The 20,097-nt window shown below is 42.9% G+C and overlaps 1 protein-coding gene across 4 annotated transcripts in view; it reads right to left on the bottom strand.

Moving 5' to 3' along the window:
• The window catches only part of Dnajc5b (DnaJ heat shock protein family (Hsp40) member C5 beta), a 93,038-nt gene that overhangs the window by 62,044 nt on the left and 10,897 nt on the right, over nt 1–20,097 (bottom strand). For 2 of the 4 annotated variants that reach the window (XM_087630569.1, XM_087630560.1), the window contains exon 2: nt 8,636–8,853. The gene's annotated coding sequence lies outside the window, so the exon portion shown is untranslated. 4 annotated transcript variants of the gene reach the window in all.

The raw sequence follows: 20,097 nt of genomic DNA, 5'->3' as shown, positions 1-20,097 counted from the left end.
AAAACTTTTCAGCTCCTGGTGAAGCTCAGGAAGATGGAAAAGCCTTCCTTTTGGTCTGTGTATGAATGTCAATAGTGTGTGAAGAAAATGTTCACTGAGCTTCCTCCTCCTGGACATTTACAGCCTGAAGATTGATCCCCACAAAGATGCTCCTGCAAAGATTAACCTACCTCCTTGTTCAGCTATAGTCAATAAATCCTGCTTCCTTGTTTAGCTGCACTCAGTAATGCTGCCTCTCTGTTCAGCTGTATATAGTAAACATACCAAGCTTCTGGGGTGCTGTGGTTTCTCCATCCCAGAGTGCAGCACACTGGATCCTAGCTTTTCTGAGTATCTGGATCTGTCTGTCTGTCAGTCCAAGTTACTGAAGCAATGCAAGACTAAGACAGGCATCAAAGAGCAACATTACATATGGCAGTGGCAGGCAGGCACAGTTGGAGCACAACTCCTTGCTCTCCTCCAACAGGGTTTATGCCTGGACCACCTCGGATAAAGGCGAAGGCTACAGATTGTTATCTGGTTAGTCGCAGTGATCTTACACTTTAAGCTGGTGGTCCTAAGGAATTCAATAAAAACAACAACAACTTAAGTTCAAATATTTTTGTGGACTTTCACCTTCTTTAGAGAGGAAACGTGACATGATTCTGCAAAACTCATAGTGCCCGGAAGACTCTAAGCTCAAAAGCAGCCTACTCAAGAATACGGGTCAAATGTGCTCCACTATGTTCATCGCAGCCTTATTTATAATAGCCAGAAGCTGGAAAGAACCCAGATGCCCTTCAACAGAGGAATGGATACAGAAAATGTGGTACATCTACACAATGGAATATTACTCAGCTATCAAAAACAACGACTTTATGAAATTCGTAGGCAAATGGTTGGAACTGGAAAATATCATCCTGAGTGAGCTAACCCAATCACAGAAAGACATACATGGTATGCACTCATTGATAAGTGGCTATTAGCCCAAATGCTTGAATTACCCTAGATCCCTAGAACAAACGAAACTCAAGACGGATGATCAAAATGTGAATGCTTCACTCCTTCTTTAAATGAGGAAAAAGAATACCCTTGGCAGGGAAGGGAGAGGCAAAGATTAAAACAGAGACTGAAGGAACACCCATTCAGAGCCTGCCCCACATGTGGCCCATACATATACAGCCACCCAATTAGACAAGATGGATGAAGCAAAGAAGTGCAGACCGACAGGAGCCGGATGTAGATCGCTCCTGAGAGACACAGCCAGAATACAGCAAATATAGAGGCGAATGCCAGCAGCAAACCACTGAACTGAGAATAGGTCCCCTATTGAAGGAATCAGAGAAAGAACTGGAAGAGCTTGAAGGGGCTCGAGACCCCAAAAGTACAACAATGCCAAGCAACCAGAGCTTCCAGGGACTAAGCCACTACCTAAAGACTATACATGGACTGACCCTGGACTCTGACCCCATAGGTAGCAATGAATATCCTAGTAAGAGCACCAGTGGAAGGGGAAGCCCTGGGTCCTGCTAAGACTGAACCCACAGTGAACTAGTCTATGGGGGGAGGGCGGCAATGGGGGGAGGGTTGGGAGGGGAACACCCATAAGGAAGGGGAGGGGGGAGGGGGATGTTTGCCCGGAAACCGGGAAAGGGAATAACACTCGAAATGTATATAAGAAATACTCAAGTTAATAAAAAAAAAAAAAAAAGAAAAAGAAAATGCCACTGACCTTTCATAGTAGTAAAAAAAAAAAAAAAGAAATGTAAATAAGAAATACCCAAGTTAATAAAGATGAAAAAATAAAACCACTATAATTATATTTACTTGTATCAGATAAAAAAAACTGACTTATAAACAGTCAAAAAAAAAAAAAAAAGAATACGGGTCAAGGGCTTGTCATGTAACCTGATACATTTCCTTCTCCCTTGAAAGTGGGGTTCCTGGATACCAAAAGGGGCATAATTTACAGAGAAATACACAAGAAAAGTTGAAAACATTCTGACGGTCCACCACAATATACCGCATGGTACCTATAGGATATAATGAGTTTCCCAGTAGAATTTGGGTGTTCTTACCACAAAAAGAATAAATAAACATGTAACAACCCATGTTAATGACCTTGCTTTAGACACTCTACAATGTATGCATAATTCAAAACATCGCGTTGCAGAGCACTTTGCCAAGTAAGGTAATTGGTTAATGGCTAAACATAATCATCCAGATCCTAGAATCTAGAAAAAGGTCAACTGGGCCTATTATCATTACAGTTTAGGTCATTTGGGAAAAAAAATCTTTATAACTAGCAATCTTCCTAATAGCAATTAGATTCTCTTTTTCTGAGGCATTCATATGTCTCCGTGGTAACAAAGCTTTCTCTGAAGACCTGCTTCAGTCTCAAGTTTCACCTGATAAGATGAAAAGTTGCTACCTGGCTCAAGACAGACAAATTAGCATTCACCCCTAGATTATTTTATACAGGATGATGATTCTGTGTGGGCTATAAAGTGGACAGATTGAATATTGTTGGCTGAAATGGTCTGAACTTAAGAGCAGAGCTGTGCCCTCAGGAGGTGGGCAGGGTCACAGTGGCGCCCACTCTTCCGGCTCTAGATTTTCCCAGGTCTATTTGTAACTCTTACCCCCAATACTGGGCCACTCGACCTTGTCCTAGCTTGAACCAATAAATACCAATAAACACATTACACACTCTCCCACCCCTCTGAGCATGTTTTAGCTGGGGTTGGTCACTGTCAACTAAGGCTCCTGTTGTTTTTCTTTTCTTTTCTTTTTTTCTTTTTTGCTCTTTTGTTTTTGTTTTGTTTGTTTGTTTTTTGTTTTTGTTTTGTTTTTGTTTTTGTTTTTTGTTTTTCTGTCGTTTTATTACTGTGAAGAGACATCATAACCATGACCATTCTTATAACGGGAAAAATTTAACTGGAGCTGGTTCACAGTTTAGAGGTTTAGTTCATTGTAGTCATAATAGGAAGCATGGTGTCATGCAAGCAAACATGATAATGGAGAAGTAGCTGTGGGTCTGCAACTGGATCAGCAGACCTCAGGAAGAGAGAGAGCCATTGGGTCTGGCTTGTTTAGGCTTCTGAAACTCCAAAACCCCAAAGGCCACCCCACAGTGACACCCTTTCTCCAACAAGGCCGCACCTACTCCAACAAGACAGCACCTCCTAATAGTGCTACTTTCTATGAGCCTATGGAGGTCATTTTCATTCAAACCATCACACTCGAAAGTACCTTACACTCTCAAACACCTAAGGTGATTCCTCTCCTCCCAACCAGGTTAATACATTGTGGACTTTTCTTAAATATCTGTTCTTTCTTGTTACATTTGTATATGTATATACACATACATTTCTAAATACATAAATAGAATCTGCTCAGTCTGTATAATGTTATTTGTATCTATTTTAGCTAGTTTTTTTTTAATATATCCTAGCACCAACCACCAAGGGAATGGTGCTGCCTACAGTGAGCAGACCTTCCTGCATCAATTAACAATCAAGAAAACCACCCCCAGGCATGCCCGCAGGCCAATCTGATTTAGGCAATTCCTCAGTTGAGGTTTCCTTCTCAAATGACTTTAGGATGAGTCAAGTCAACAATTAAAGTGAATTAGAACATCACAGGTCCCATAAGTGAATGGATAGTGCTAGAATGCTTAAAACAAAACAAATCCACTCTCACTGAACAGGTTAGGCTGGTCTTGAACTAGCAACTCTCTTACTAAGCCTCCTAAGGGCTAGGATTACAAACATGCATCACCAGGCTTGGCTTCTAATGGATGACTTATCAAGGCTTAGAGTTGCTTATTTCTGAGTACTGTCTCCTTCACCAGTTGTGAGTGCTTCCTGCTTGGGTACTTCTGTCACTGATCCAAAGGAGGCACGGGGAAAGGATTAAAGGTTGCTGACAGTAATCTGCTAAATAGTTTATGGTAGTACCCATAAAAGACAACTCAATTAGTTATTCAAGCCTGAAACGTGAGCAAAGTGTCTACAGACGTTGCTGGCAAATTTCAAACATGAAGGGAAAAAGCCAATAATAAAACCGGAATTTTGGATTAGAGAAGTACCAGGAAGATTCTAGAGAAGTGATTCTGCCTGGGAGATGTGCTGTCTGGGCCTGAGCAGTACAACCAAAACACAGGCCCTTTATGAAGAGTGACTTGATGACCCAAGAAAAGCATTGGTAGAAATTTTCAGGACACCATCACAGTGAAGGTGAAGCCTGAGCTCTGACAATCTGCCCTCTTTCTATACGACTTAGACGAACTTAAGAGTCTTCGATCACTCTCTGTCCTGTTGATTGAGGGAGGTTTCAGTGAAACTCAGAGCTCATCCACATAGCTAGTCTCCATAAGCACCTTGCTCAGGACAGCCATCTCCATCCACCTTCTGAGTGCTGGATTTACAGGCTGGCGGCCATGCCCACCCGGATTAGATGGCTTCTGCAGATCCACCTCAGGCCTCATGCTTGTGCACAAGTGCTTTAACTGCTGAACCATCTCCCCACCTAAAGACACTCCTGATTATCTGTTGAAGGGGACTTCTGGGTTTGAAGGCTAAAATATAAGGGAAGGGCTACTTCCAAATGGGACCTAGCCCAGAGAGGATGGAGTCTAGAACAAACAATGGTCACTAATCCCCTACCTAACCTGAGGAAGTATTTCTGAGCTCCTATACAGAGAGAAGCTAGAAATCAAAGAGAGGTGTCCCCAGATGCTTGTTAAAGATTGAAAGAGGACAAAGGTCCTGAACCTAGAAACCGCCTTACTGGAAGAAGCCTCCAGCAGACATAGACTGGAGTTTTTCTCCAGGGCAAGCAGAGGTAGGGGATTGGCAGAGAAGTTACACAACACCAATAAGGCTGTTGAAGTGTGTGGCATGAAGGGGACAGAGAACAGGGAATCCGCATTTGCAGACTATCGTCTGTGTGTCAGGACGTCTCTGCTCGTGTCATGTCACTTGATCCTGTGGTATCAGCACTGAAGAATGTCCAAGAGGGAGACTTCAGGAATTCAAACTGGGAGGTCAAGGCTTGATGGATGTGGGAAGAACTGCCTTGTACTTAAGTTATCTTAAATAGATAGATGTCTCCTGGGCTTTTAAGACCAGATGGAAACCCACAGATAACTGAATAATAAAACTGACGGAACCGGTTCCCTTTGCATTGTTTGTAAGAGTAATAAGTTGTTGTTTTAGTTTTACGTTTTATTGCTTTAAAATACCCAGACAAAAGCAACCTAATGGAGAAAGGATTTGTTTTGTCTTACAGTTTTTAGGGATACAGTCTCTTGTGGCAAGGAAGGCAACAGGCAGGGAAAGTTGGCAGGAGCAGGAAACTGATTGGTTTCACTATGGTCATACACAGAAAGTAGAAAGTGAACAGGAAGCAGGACCAGTCTACAAACCCTCAAGGTGCCACAACCTTCCCTAACAGCACTGCCAGCTGGGGACCAAGTGTTAATGTGACTAATGGTTAATGTGGGGACATTTCTCATTCAAACCACAACAGACAAGGACATGTACAGAAAGGCAGATACAGAGGTGAAGGCTTGCTGTACCATCCACATATTACCAAGTGGAAGATCCAAGAAATCCCGGTCTCATTGGCCACAGGATGGTCTGAGAAAGAGCCAAGGAATCCCAGTCTCATTGGCCACAGGATGGTCTGAGGCTCTGAAACATTTGGCTCCTCTCCCTTCTTGCTACTTACACACCTTCTGATTCTGGTGTGGGTCTTCTTGGAGGAACAGAATCCACAGTAAACACATTAGCATCCCAGTGAGAAATTGACATTCTCTGAAGTCTTCCCATAAGGAGGGCATAGATTGGTTATGCCAATGTAAGTTACCTGATTCACAGGATAACTATCTCCCTCTTTAAAATAATAAACACCGAGAGTTCATGCATCACCATGGAAAATGGAATTACAGAAAGTATGACCTTCAGCAATATCTGCTCTCTGGACACTATCCAAATTTGAGGGTTAAACTCACAGTGATGAGGATGTGGCAGTCTTTTACTGCTTTAATCATAGTAAGTCAATAATTTGTATATTGTATATCAGTTTACAAAGCCTAGAATGAGTTGTTAGCTCCCAAGTGGTCACAAGTGTGAATCTCCATGTCATTGTCCCAGGGTTTTTTTTTTCTTTTTTTGAGTGAATAAAATTGAGTCCAGTGGAACTAAACTAGTGATTGTTGACTTTGGATCAACCTGGTTCTAAATCCAGTGTTCTTTTGTGTGCTGTGCTGGGTAAGGTGCTTCCCAATTCATAAAAGACTTCCATAGCCAGTATTTAATTCATTCCTCATAAGAACTCTGAATGTGAGGACATCGGCCCATTGCAGCCTTACACTGTGTACCTGACCGGGGACATGAGTGTCCAGCAGCTGTGCCCAGGGTGAGAGGCTCCAGGAGGAGACAGTAGGAACTAAGGGCCAGCATGATAGGTTCACTGCTCAGCAAATACAGTGAGCCTGTTTTTGGACTAAGAGGGAGTTCACAAAGGAAGATAAGAGATATTAAAAAGTAGAAACTCATGAGTCACATAAAATTTTAGGAACTTCTGTCTCAGTCCGTTTGCAAGCCTAGTAAGTAGGAAAGAAGATTCTCTGTATGTCAAAACTCCCTGAGGCATTTCCAAATAGTTCAATGGTTGCTCTCAGGACCCTGGAAGACATCTCTCTCCCATCCCGGAGACCTTTTGGTCTTTGCTAAACTTGCCCCTGCCGGTTATGAAAGCGCGGTCTTCACCTTCCATCCCAAAGCTCCTGGTTCTCAATGCTTCCCTCTGCTGGCCAGTCTGTGACGGGAGGTGAGTGTAACCAGTATCACTTTACCAGGCATACCAGCATCTACATCTGTGAGCAAAGCGTCCTAGCCATTAGCATTCACACATTTTACACACGTTTACTAAGGTTCTAAGAGATGGAAAGTGCTTGCACACTGTTTCAGTATAATTTCCACTAAGGGTAAGGCAGACAAGCCATCCTGGCAATATCTTCAGACACTACTGTAATATCATTTTCTCCTAAGGCTGCTTGCTGCCTCCCAAATTGTCCCTGGTGCGAAACAGAGAGATTGGGCTATTCCTAAGTCTTACAGAGACGTCCTGGAAACATCATCCTGGGATATTTGCCTGTCCCCAGCCCGTGCTTTCCCACAATTCCTCTTCCCAGTAGAAAAACAAAGACAGGTTTCACTGTTCAGTTTCCTACATGGAAACCTATATCCAGGTAGGCATGGTGATCCTTCAGTTTATGAGGTTTCTCAAATCACCATTTTCTGTAGAAATTTGTGTTATACTTTATTCTTGCTAAGTTAAATCCAACAGTGAGCTATTGCCTGATCGTATCAGTTGATCTGTATTCACAATGGAATGTGTGGAGTTTGCTGCATTTTATGCCTTCTTTGCCAAATGTCCTAAATATTTCTCTTTAGGCATATAATGTCTCTCAATTAAGGTACTTAAAAATGCCCTGAGGCATTTGCACTCTATTGAGCATAATGAAAACTTGGCCAATGTGGTTGTTAGTTGGCCAATGCTCTGAGAGGTGCAGGCAAACTGCAAACTCTCCATGCATAAGCAGGCACGACATCTCTTGCTGGGCTCAAATCCAGACCGATCATATATTATTTATTCAGGTGTCATTCTGTCTCACAGTAATACAGAGAAACCCTTGTAGAAAATGAAGAAATACAAACTAGAGAGCAGTGACCAAGACTGCCTCTAAGACCTCTTCCTAAACGGCCTTAAGTAAATAATGGGCCCATAACAGTATTTAATCCTGCATGTAAATTTAATCTTCATAAAGTATTTTTCAATACTTCTAAATTATAATTATAATATTCCTATGCAAAATTCACATCCTTACAGTTTACTCATAATCCTTCATCTCTAAGCCATCCAATGCGGGGAAATGTTGCCTTGCGAAGTCATGTAGTTGACATTTATTTGGTCATGCACTACATAATACTTAACCTTCTGAACTGAAAATTACTTTCTGGCTACATTATAATTCTACTAGCATCATGTCATCTTAACGCAGTGACTACTGTCAGCAAACTGCATGCTGCTCACCTGCTTCTGGACCATAGTTAGAAATGAAAGAAGGTTCAACTATACTGGAAATGGGCAATGCATCACAATGAAACTAATATTCTAAATGCTCTAATTCCGGGAATCTAAGAGTATTCTTCCACATCAAAATAAGATTTTTCTTCTTAAAGCAGAAGCTTCAACTATCACTAGTACGTGAATTATGAAAAATAAAAAAAAACAATCAAACTATGCCTTTATGCCTTCACAGCAGGGTTCTTTCATAACTAGAAGGAGTTAGTGTGGGCTGGGAGATTAGCTGGTACAACACAGAGAACACCCTACAGTGGTTTTCACGGGGGAAACGAGCAGGTCCTGTCATTTGTTGTGACTTCTATTTCTTCGTTGGAATTCAATTTGGTGGAGCAAAACTCCCACAAACTAAATAATACACCATGTTTGAAAAATAACCACTGTCCCTAGCATAACCATCGATTTGCTATTTGGACATAAATGCTTCTTAAACGCATTCGTATTTATAGACAGCAACCTGAAGATGTAGCAATTCTGCCACATTTCCAGTATCCCACAGTACCTGTTCCTATGACTCCAATTCTGCTGTTTTCACCAAACCTGGAAACTGATGTGCAGAGAGACAGAAGACGGAGGCAGCGAGGAACAGAGCTCTACTCCATACCCGTCCTACTGTGGCAAGGCTAAAGGCCCCTCTTTTCCATCCTTCCTGCTGGGTTGCACAGGTCAGTGGAGTCGGGTTACTTTTCATTTGTTACTTTATCAGTCAATTGGTTATCCCTTTGGAAAACACAACAAAGGCCGAATAAAACATACATGACCATACAGTCTGCTATTACAGAGCATCATGACACCGAAACTACGCAGTATCCACTCTTCATTAGCTGGTGCTTGGCTCAGCGGACTCGACTGTAGAATAACCCTGTGCTTCTAGCAGGATTTCTCCGCTCGCCTTATCTGCTGAGTGACTGCTCTCAGAGTTCATTGTCTTTTTGGTCTAAGGTTGAGTTAAAATTACTGGGAAATGATAAAGGGGCATTTTAATGGTTTACTGTATTGATACAACTCTCCATAGCGTCACATAAACCTTTTGTCAACAGGCACCCAATTCGCCCACTTAACAATCGTTTATTCTCTAGTCTAAGCAGTTCCAAACGCTCACACAAAAAAGTTACATGAAAAACAAAAACAAAAACAAAAACAAAACAAAACAAAATAAAATAAAAAAGTCAGCATACTGATGACAGTCTCAGGTAGCCTATGCTGTTCCCGATTGGCTCCTGAGGCTTAAAGATGGAGTCGCCTCCCTAGCCCAAGGAAACCCAAAGCCATTCTGTAAGCTCACTACAGAAGGTGGGTAAGAACACCTTCCGCCTCTAGAGGGCGTTTGTATTTTAGCTACCAAAGAATGAAAATCTTCATCCACATTTCCAGTCAGAGTTTAGAAAGCAACTGTCACACGGAAAAATAGGAGTGCCGGCACAACCCTAAAGCGACGTTAGAGCTAAATATTCAAACTCCAGCATCACTTCAGCCCTTTCAAAGAAATGAAAATAGTTGTTGTGTTAACAAGGTATGGATATCTTTAAAAAAGAATTACAGCATGTGTTCCAAATTCAACTTAGTAACAAACATTTCAGTAAAATTTAGTATTTTTCACACTTATTCTTCTTAAGTCACTAATATGTTAGTGTTGCATAACTCATTAGCTTTAAAAATGTATTGTAAAACTCTTGGAAAAAAGCATTTTTTTTTAAAAAAGAACAACAACAAAAAATAATAGAACAAAATAGAAACCACAGGTTCTTATAGACCTGTTCTTTCATACTGGTCATAGGACTGAGTGCAGAAAAGTGCTAGTTTAAAAGAAGAAGGAGAAAAAGAGTACAGTGTTTGGGGTTGTGGGTGTCAGTTACAGAAGAGACAGAAGTCAAAAGCCATTCGGGGTAAAACAAAAGTGAGATTGTTGGCAGATGCTCCAAGTTCATCTAACACAGCAAACAGAACAACCAAGCAGATCAGAAAGGGACCACATGGAGCTGCTGCTGCTGGTATGTGTCAAACAGGTGGGTAAGAACGCAGAAAGGCCCTGGGTGCTTACCCTGGGGGAGTAAAAGGGGCACCTGGTGTATACTGGTATACATAAGATGCTGTCTATCACATACCTATACAGAGAGGGTTTCTGAATACACATGGCCAAAGGATCTATCCAGAGCATATGTGACTTTCTGGAAGGAAAGAGTTTCAGATGGTATTAGTAAAAGGAGAACTGATGGACGGCTCAGAAGCAACTGATCTAAAAAGGCTAGACTCTGTGATGTGAGTGGTTCACCCTGAAGAAGCCAAGGTGCAAGTAAAGGGACCTTTCTCGAGACGATGATCGAAATGAGAGCCATGCTGATGGGAGGGATGTGAGATGAGTCATGGTTTGATATGTTTTGAATACTTGTTCCCCAGCTCTTGATGTCGTTGGGAGAATCTGGAAACTTCAGGAGGTAGGGGTAAATGGTGGAAGTAGGCCACTTCAGACAAAAGTCTGAAAATTATACCCAGATGTAGGCTCGGGGTTTCCCACTCACACCCCTGTCACCAGAAATAACCAATCTGAGACTTAGCTCATAACTTATATAACCCATTTATTTTAGTCTATGTGTGCCACATGGCTGGTAACCTCACCTCAGTCTCATACATCCGTCTCCTCTGAGTCCTGATGGTGACCCCTCCCACTCTTGACTCTTTCCCAGAATTCCTATCTCTCTCAATGCTGAGTGTTCCACCTTCTATTTCCTACTCCAGCTATTGGGCAATCAACTTTTTATTGGCAGGTGATGCTTCCACACAGTGCATAAGAGATTCTCTCTACATTCAATCCCTGGTTCCTACCCTGAACCTGTTCTGCCATGCTGTGAACAGGCTCTGTTATGTTGTTGTAAAAATATAAAAAATAAAAAAAGTACTGTGGTCTTTTACCCCGCTAAGTACAGCACCGCCGTGTCCCAAGATATCTGCTAGATATCTTGGAGGAAACACATCCCAACTTCGTGGCGGCCCAGTGTCTCTTGCTGCCACACACTTTCCTACACTCAAACTGTCACATAAAAGAACACACAACACAATAATCTTTGACCCAATTGATAAGATATAATTGCCCACTTAAACGTACAAAACCCGGTACCATCCATCCCTTGAGAACATTAGTAACAACCTGTAAATACACAGAACGAGATCTTTATGTCAGCCTCCATTGTCCTGTCATGGCTTCTCTCCTTCTCTCTCCCTCCCGTCTCTTCTTTTCTCTTTGTTCCAGTCTCCTCCTCTTCCTTCAAACTTTTCTCCCACCCATCCTTCATTTTCATCCAATGACAGGCCTCCTTCTATCTTGTACCTGCCTCACCTGTGACATCATCCCACACTGTCATACTTTCTTGCTGCTATACTCTATGTTGCTGTCCTGCCCTCCCCGTTGATGGACTGAGACCATGAACCAGAATGAACCTTTTCCCAAGTTGCCTCTGCTAGGTATTTTGGTCACTGTAATACAAAATGAACTAATACACTGATCTTTCTCCTTTGTACCATTGAGTCTTCACCCTTCTCTTAGAGGCTCTTCAGAACAATTATTACATCATTCTTAAACATGTGGTTAGGATTATTTGAAGAAATAACTAATATATTAGCACAGAATCTGCCATATCATCCATCAAACAAAGCCCTTCAATATGCAACTAAAACAATTCACACAAATTCATATGTCATATGAATTTCATTCAAATGTCATATCCCACAAGGCTCAAATGGCACTCATGGTAAACATGGTGCAGTGACACACCGCTTTAGTAAACATCTTCATACAAAGGCTTCCTAGCAGCATGAATAAAGGCAATGTTGCTGTTCCTGTTACAATTTCTATTACCTCTAAACATCACTACTGTAGTGTGAATATGAAATGTCCCTCACAGTCCCATATGTTGAACCCTTCATCTCCAGGTGGTTCTGATATTTTGAGAGGTGACCAAGCTAGAAGAAGCAGATCACTGGAGATGTGGCTTGGAAGGTCATGCATAATCCCCAGGCCCTTTCCCTCTCTGTGAGATGAACAGCCTCCTCCTCCACATATTATTACTTCCACAGTGCTCTGCCAAAGTACGTGGAGTCAGAAAAGCATGAATGGAAACCTCCCCACCCCGAAGACCATGAGCCGGAATAAATCCTTCCCTCTAAGTTCTTTTGTCAGGTATTTTGTCACAGAGATGACAAGTCCCACAAACAACAACTGTTTCTATATCATTGTCATCACCATCCTCTTCATCATTGTCACTGTTATCATTATTATTATCATTACAATCATCACCACCATCATATTCAAAACCACCACCATTGGTAGAACTCAGGCCACCATTGTTTTCTCTCTTTCTGTTGCTGTTTTGTTGATTTGGATTTTGGGTTTCATTCGGTTTTGTCTATGATACAGGGGATGGAATCCAGTATCTCAAACATGCCAGGTAAATTCTTTATCATTGGGCTATAAATCCAGCCACATGTCATAACTTGGCAGTTTCATGGGGATCAACAATCTGGTCAGACTCTATGATGTTAAGTGAATTTGGAAAGGAAAATACAGGTCATTTCTTTGATTCTGTGAAATGAAGATGGTGTCAGCCACCACTGTGACAGTTTCTCAACCATAACTGCAGAATGACTCTACAGAATCAAACACTGTGTGCCACAGGAGAGAAGACAGGCTAGTTCCTGGTATGCTTAGTTATTTTTTCATAAATTTTATGAGTTTATAAGTTTTTAAAACGTTTTTTCATGGTAAAGTTATTTACAAAGCTCACCAGCCTGGTTTCAAAGTCTCCCAAAGGCTCATTGTCTCCCACCTGGAGATGTTGAATAATATTTTTATATAATTTTAAAGTTACAAGGGGGATGAGATTTTAATTTGGGCAAACATACAAATATAGGAAGTATAGAACCTTAGGAGGCTAAAGGCAAAAAAGTAGGTCAAAATGCTCAAGAATGGCTGGCAATGATCCTATGCGTGCTCCGGCCTAGGGTCACACGAACTAACCCAAAGCAAGAGCCTGCAGTGTGGTTGGGCTAAAGAGCTCCAAGTGGTTCTAGGGAGCTGCCCAGTTGAGAGCTGCTGCTGACCCCACATCAGAGAGCAGAAGCAGAGAGCTCTTCAGCTAAGTAATGTGGAAAACACTTGCCAGCTGGGTGCCTGCCCTCTGGAAGAATGTTCCACAGCTCCAGTTTCCTAAGGAAACATTTGCTGAAGATAAGGACATCCATGTGATTAAAAACAAAGTCAAACTCGGTTTCACAGAATTCAGCTCAAGCTCCGTAACTAAAAAGTAGTATGCCCATTTTCTTGGATTTACATAAGCTGCTCTCCTTCCATGACTCCTCTGCAAAACACAGAATAGCACATGGGCTCTGTAATACTTCCCATAACTGTTATACCAATATACAGAGTACAGACTTTTATAGCCTATTGCTTTCTGGGGATACTTTAGGCTAATTAAGAAGGTGTGTGGCGTGGTATTTTGTGTGTGTGTGTGTGTGTGTGTGTGTGTGTGTGTGTGTGTGTGTGTGTTGCCTCTTGTGTTTCTTATTTTTTATTCCAGTTTGTTTTCTAAAGAAAAAGAGAGAGAGAAGGGCATGGGGTTGGGTGGGTGAGGAAGTTGGAGGAGCTAGGAGGAGCTGGGAGAGGGAACTATGATCAGAATATTTTGTGTAAAAGTTTTTCAAAAGTAACAATAATGTCAGGTGTGGTGGCACACGCTTGAATCCCAGCACTCAGGAAGCAGAGGCAGGAGGACCTCTTATTAGTCTAAGGACCAGCCTGGTCTAAATTCCAGGGACAACCAAGGCTGCTATGTAGAGAGATCCTGCCTCAAAAGAAGTGGCGAAAATAGGAGAAGGAAGAGGAGCAAGGGGAGGAGGAACAAGAGAGGGAGGCGGAGCATCAGGAGGAAGGGAGGTTATCATTTTCCTCCCTCCCTAAATCAAACCCTAGTGCACTGGAGGTGCTTTAAGGGTTTAGACATACAATCCTGAAAGATTTTATCTCAAGCCTCTAACTTGTGACTAAATTGAGTGATTTATACAAATGGAAGCTGCTTCCTGTGGTCATGTGAGCCGCCTTACCCAAAGCTTGGTGAGTCAAAGACACAGCTATGAGGCTGGTGGTGGCGATAAGACATGGTGACATCAGTGACGTCAGTGCTGGGGCTTGGTATAGCTGACTCTAATGAAACTATGTCATTTAAGTCCTAAAACCATGTAAAGTAGTAAAACAAGAGTTCCTTGGTTTTAAAACTCGGTAAATTGGCGTTATTGCCTTCATGATCATACTGACAAGACTCTCTTTGACCTTCAGTTAGGTTTTTCCCTTTAGAGCTCAAGCCTAGTGGGTCCCTGTGTCTGGCCTGCACACAGTTGCAGAATGAGTCATGAGAACTCAGGGTTTTTTTTCTTATTATTACATTTATTTGTTTACTTTGTGGCAGAACAGTTATGTGCATGGTGTGAATTTGAAGGTCAGAGGACAATTTGGGGGAATAGGTTCTCTTTTTTTCACCGTGTGTGTGTGTGTGTGTGTGTGTGTGTGTGTGTGTGTGTGTGTGTGTTTGATGGCTAGACTCAAGGTGTGTCTTTACCTCCTACTGAGCCATCTTGCCAGCCATAAGCTTACAAGAGATTCTCCCATTTCAATGTCTAATATTTCTCAATATCCCCATTCCTTGCACTTGGTACCCTGAGCTACTTTTAGTAAGAACAGTAAGGTCTACTTCACCATCATCCTTTCCATTCCTAACATTTCCATCCTAGTATTTTTCCATCTGCTGGTCCAAACTTTGCCCCTGGACTATGAATCTTGACTGCCTCAGACTGGAGCCCAGTTCCATACATGAGACTCCTAAAAGAAAGTATCCATTGAGCCATTCCATATTATAGTTTGATAAAAGAAGACTAAGATGGGATCAATTAAGAAAATTACCCAAGGACTCCAGGTAGGAGACAGTGGACCTTGCCTTTCAAAACAGCCTGGCTAGCTCTGAGACATAGTTCTAACTCATTAAAGACCTTTGCTTCAAGAGCTTATAATTGGAGGGGGAATTGGGGCTTGCTGGTTCCTTTCTTATCAACCCATGACTGTGGTGGGTAATGAATGAGGTAAACTTAAGAAGGCTAGAAGTAATTGTTTTAAATATGGAACTACTAATGAGGCCCACCTCACAGTCTAGTGTCAAGGATAGTATCCATTTACTTAAGTAAAACTCTAATCTGAGAACTATATGACTGAGAAAATATTGACAGTCTTATCACCTGCTGGGAAATGCAATATGTATTTCACATGTGTAAAATTTATACACCATGTTGCTTATGTATGATACGAAATTGCTATAATAAACCAAGGAGGTTTGAGTCCAATAGATGTCCTTCTTTGACAAAGTACCTGTAAACAGAGCCTTGGCCAGTGACTCCACAGGCAGCCCTTGTCTCCTGTTCAGAAAAGCTCAAGTGACTCTGTGTTAGTCAACTTAAAATAAAACAAAACAAAACAAAACAAGGAAAGGACTCCCTGCCCAGAGCAAAAGTCCCTTTCAATAGGACATCAGTTATAAACATTGTTCTGCAAATTCTTGTCTGAATGTAGTTAGGCAGCCTAAAAAGAAAGAGCGCATAGAAAGAGAGATAGAGTATGTGTGGTGATGGCTTCAGAGGATGACCCTGAAGCTCATCTTAGTCCCCTTTCTGATGCAGCTTTTTCTAGATAACAGACGTGTCCTGAAAAGAGAAGGAGACGCTAAAGATGTATGCCACACTTGGCAATTCCCTAAGTGCTTTTTTTCACAAGCCACGTACATTTTAGGATTCCCTGTCCACTTAACAAAGAGATCTGGTTAGCTGGTCATGTGATTTTTCCCAAAGTAAAACATCCATCATCAAAGATGAAAAGCTGAGGCTGGCATCTGAGTACTCAGCTACCAAATTGCAAATTGCATTTATATATTCTTGTTAAATTTAAAGAAGACAAGAGAGCTCTAAGTGACAAAGTGTGTCCCTTCTTTGGGTATACATCTGAGTCCCCCGTGTCTACGGTCACTGCCAGGGAGGCTTAGTGGCTCTCTATCTCCTGGTCCACTATGCTAGTACACAAGGGACTGTGTAAACCTCTAGTGCCCCCAGTGGATCTTTGCTGCAACAGCTCATGGAATGAGTAGTCGGAACTCAATGAATTGCAAGCAGCCTGTGGCTGTAATCTTCCAGTCCTGGCCTGTGGATTTTAGCCTTACTAAATGTCAGCTGAAGGTGCCTAGAACTGTACGCCCACAGCTGAGCAGCCTCTCCCAGTGACAGGAGTAGAAAGGCCCCTTTCAGAACAGGGTAGGCAGTATTTTACAGATTCTTCAACACTGACACCCACACCCTGGGTTCCAGACATGCAGGATCAGATGGGTTCCTATGCTGGTGGTATCTCTTCCTACCACCCGCTCTGCCTCCCTTCCACAAGTTCTCCTTATAGCTCTCCATCTCCTGGAGAACAAGCCCACTGACCCTCATCACCATCAAACCACGTGCTACCCACTTACAGTCCTACTTCTCCTTCTTCCGGACTCTTATGGAAATGTTACAAAGTTTTCTAGACTAGGAATTGACAAGTATAATGGCTAGTTCCATGTCATACACAGAGTCGTCTGAAATTGAGGAAACACCTCCATGAGAGCCAGCTGTAAAGCATTTTCTTAGTTAGTAAGTGATAGGGATGAACGGGCCCAGCCCATGGTCGGCAGTGCCATTCCTAGGCTGGTGGTCCTGGATTCTATATGAAAGCAGGCTGAGCAAATCACGGGAAGCAAGACAGTAAGCAGCACCCCTCCATGGCTTCTGCATCGTTGTTTGCCTCCAGGATCCTGTTCTGAGTTCCTGCCCTAACTTCCTTCGGTGGCAAACCGTGGAAGTGTAAACCGAATAAACCCTCTCTTCCCAAGTTTCTTTGGCCATGGTGTTTTATTACAGCAGTAGTAACCCTAAGACAGATATAGGAAGGTTCGTACCAAGTACTTATCTAGCTGTCTAGTGATCATGACTAATACAGGTTATAGGAGGTGAGTACCAAGTATTTATCTAGCTGTCTCTCTGCTCCAGGCTCCTGAGGCCCCATGCATGCCATTTAAAAGGGCTTTTCTGTAACTTTCTTAAAAACTCAACAAGGATATTCAAATACACAGTTCAGTCCTAACACAAAACTGACATGCTATTCCATATGTCTGTGCTGCCCTCTAGTGTTCAAAAAGAGTAACTGTAAACAGTCATTTTCAACTTCAAAATATTTCTCACGCCATATCACCGTTGTTTCCAGTATCCTGAAGCCACAATGGTGATTCTATGTGTACTGACTAAGTTATATGTAATTCATATCAGATTTTAAATCTTGTGTGTGTTTCTGGGCATCCCTACCCTTCCTCTCTAGCTCTTCCAGATACATTGCCCTGACCCTTGGTATTCCTGCTACCTACAGGCTCTCATCCTGGTACAGCCTGTCTGATTCTTCATCTCCTCGTGTAACCTTGGCATAGATCTCACTCTCTCCATCCCATTCATGCATCAGGCTGGGGGCCTTCCTGACCTCATGTCCCTCCCAGTCATCACTTTCATCCACCTACAGTCCCTTATCCTACAATGGTCCTTAATGTCTTCAGTCTCATCAGCAAGCTCCAGCCTCGCACACACTCACCGTGACTTGTCTTGCCAGCCAACTCCCTTCTGAACATGCCATTGCATTTATGACTCACTGACACGTCTGGGCTCCCCAAATCTGTCAGCTGTGCCTCTTTCTCCAACCATCTTCCTGTTCAGCGAAGACTCTCAGACCAAGTCTAGCTAGCTATGCCTTCATTTATACCCCTAACTCTTCAAAGCTCCTCACCCTTAGCCATTTAGCCGTGTGTCTCCCATTGAAGTATAGTGTTACCCACAAGAACCATTGGGCTCTTTCCTAGGAAGAGCTCACACGTTCCCATTGATCCAATGAAGGCTTGCACCAGCCAGCCCCAGTCTCCTCCTTATCTCTACCTTGCTTCTAGCAAAAGACACCGCTCTTATCTTAAGGGGAAATGGTGTTCTGCCATCAACAAAGCACTTTCTCATGGATATAAATGAGCCATGCAATAACTGAAAGAAAGTCTTACGCGCCAACAAACCAGGCCCACAACACTTTCATACATACAGAAATCACAGTTGTTAGCAGATGCCGGGTAGGAACATGCCTCTAACTCTGAGAATCCCCATCATGTATGAAGTAGGCTCTCTGTCCACGGGCTCTAGGGAGACCTTGGTCACCACAGAGCAGCTACTGCCTGAAGTTTTATCCACCTCTAGAGAGTGCTACTTCTCTACAGAGCCTCCACTGTTGGCAAAGCACCTTCAGTTCATTTATTCCAGCCTAAAAGAAAAAGTGGAACAGCCTTGAAAGCAAGATGCTTATCATCTTCTCATTGGAATATTGTTAGTACTAAGGATTACTCCCTTGTATGCCCATTAGTTTGCCATTTTCAGAAACCTTGCCCGAGACTGTCCACTCTCAATAGCATAGGTCACAGCTTTGGAACAGGTACCCTGTGGAAAGTCAGACCAAGTTCTCCTAAAAGGGAAACTCCACAGGACCAAGGCGCATGAGTACAGGTTGTAACAGTGCCGCGGAGAACTCACATGCCATACACTTAAACCTAAGTGCCATGTACTTAAACCATTAGCTGGTTTTCTGTAAATACATGATATTTACAGAAGTAGCTAAGGCCACTTCTTTTGAGAAGAGAGGACCTAACTGAGTCACCCCACACAATGCCACCTGATAGGACCCTCAGCATTTTCTTGGGCCTTTCATTGAAGCATAAAGACCATGGAGCACTGCTTCATTCAATAAACTGTGGGTCCCCTATCCCTAGCCCCATTTTTCTTCTAATACATCTTTCTTTGCACAGTGCCTACATTGCTGTGCATGATGCTGACCTTCAACACAAGCCTTCCCACAAATGCTGCCCCAGAGGTGACCTGCTCTGTGATCTGTCCACACTAGATGGGGCCAGGAGGATTCCCTCACTCCATGCCATCAGAGCTGATACCTATAGGCTACACTAGAAGATCTGGCCCAGGAGGTGTGGCTTCACTCTCTTCACTCTCAGTGTTTCCCTCTTTTAAAAAAAAAAAATCAGGTGCTTGCTGTTGTCAAAATCAACTCAACAGCACTGTGGGGATTAATTATATTATCATGATGAATGAACCTCCAGGAACAACCAGAGAGGGCTGTAAGGAACCAGGACCGAGGAGTCTGTATAAAAGATCGATGTAGGCACTTATAGTTAAGATTGCTTCTAAACGGTGTTTTCTTAAAGTGCAGAGTAGGAGGGGGTGAACAGTGGGGAACCACAGCACAAGGTCAGGCCATGAGCAGGCACCATCTCCATACAGGAAGGCCCATCCCAAATTGGGTGAGTCAGCAGGCAGCATGTACCTACAGCATGATTGATGCATGAACATTTTAAGCTGTTTATAAAAAAAATGGAGGGAAGGAATGGAACAGGATTGGACTGGCCCATGGGGACAGTTTTGAAGAGATATCTCAGATTCTTTACCCATTCCATCCTGTGGCAGGCCTGGCGTGTTACCCCTCTACAGCCGAGCGAGTAATAGAGGAGCACAGAGCTGTGGTAAACCCTGAAGAGTGGACATCTGAGCAAAGCACAAGGGTGTGGCTTTCAGTAAACAGTGACTGCTAATGTTCCGTGGAGCCCTTTCAAAGCAAAGCCGAGTGGGGCCCTCTGGCAGCTGCATGCCTCACGAGTCCGGCGTGTTCACACATGAAGACAGGACACTGCTTTCCCTGAGCTTTGAGCAATAGCTAAGGCCTTCAGTGCGCTTTCTTCTTAGGGAGGGAGGAGCTCCAAGACACTTGGGAAACTGCCCACACCCAGCTAAGGCATGTAAGCCGGTTGGGATCCCAGCTCTCCCTTT

The sequence above is a fragment of the Rattus norvegicus genome, chromosome 2, assembly GCF_021556685.1.
Source record: "Rattus norvegicus strain SHRSP/BbbUtx chromosome 2, alternate assembly SHRSP_T2T, whole genome shotgun sequence".
NCBI classification, from domain to species: Eukaryota; Metazoa; Chordata; class Mammalia; order Rodentia; family Muridae; genus Rattus; species Rattus norvegicus.
Note: the sequence above shows the minus strand (reverse complement) of the source record. Positions and strands in the feature narration are given on the sequence as shown.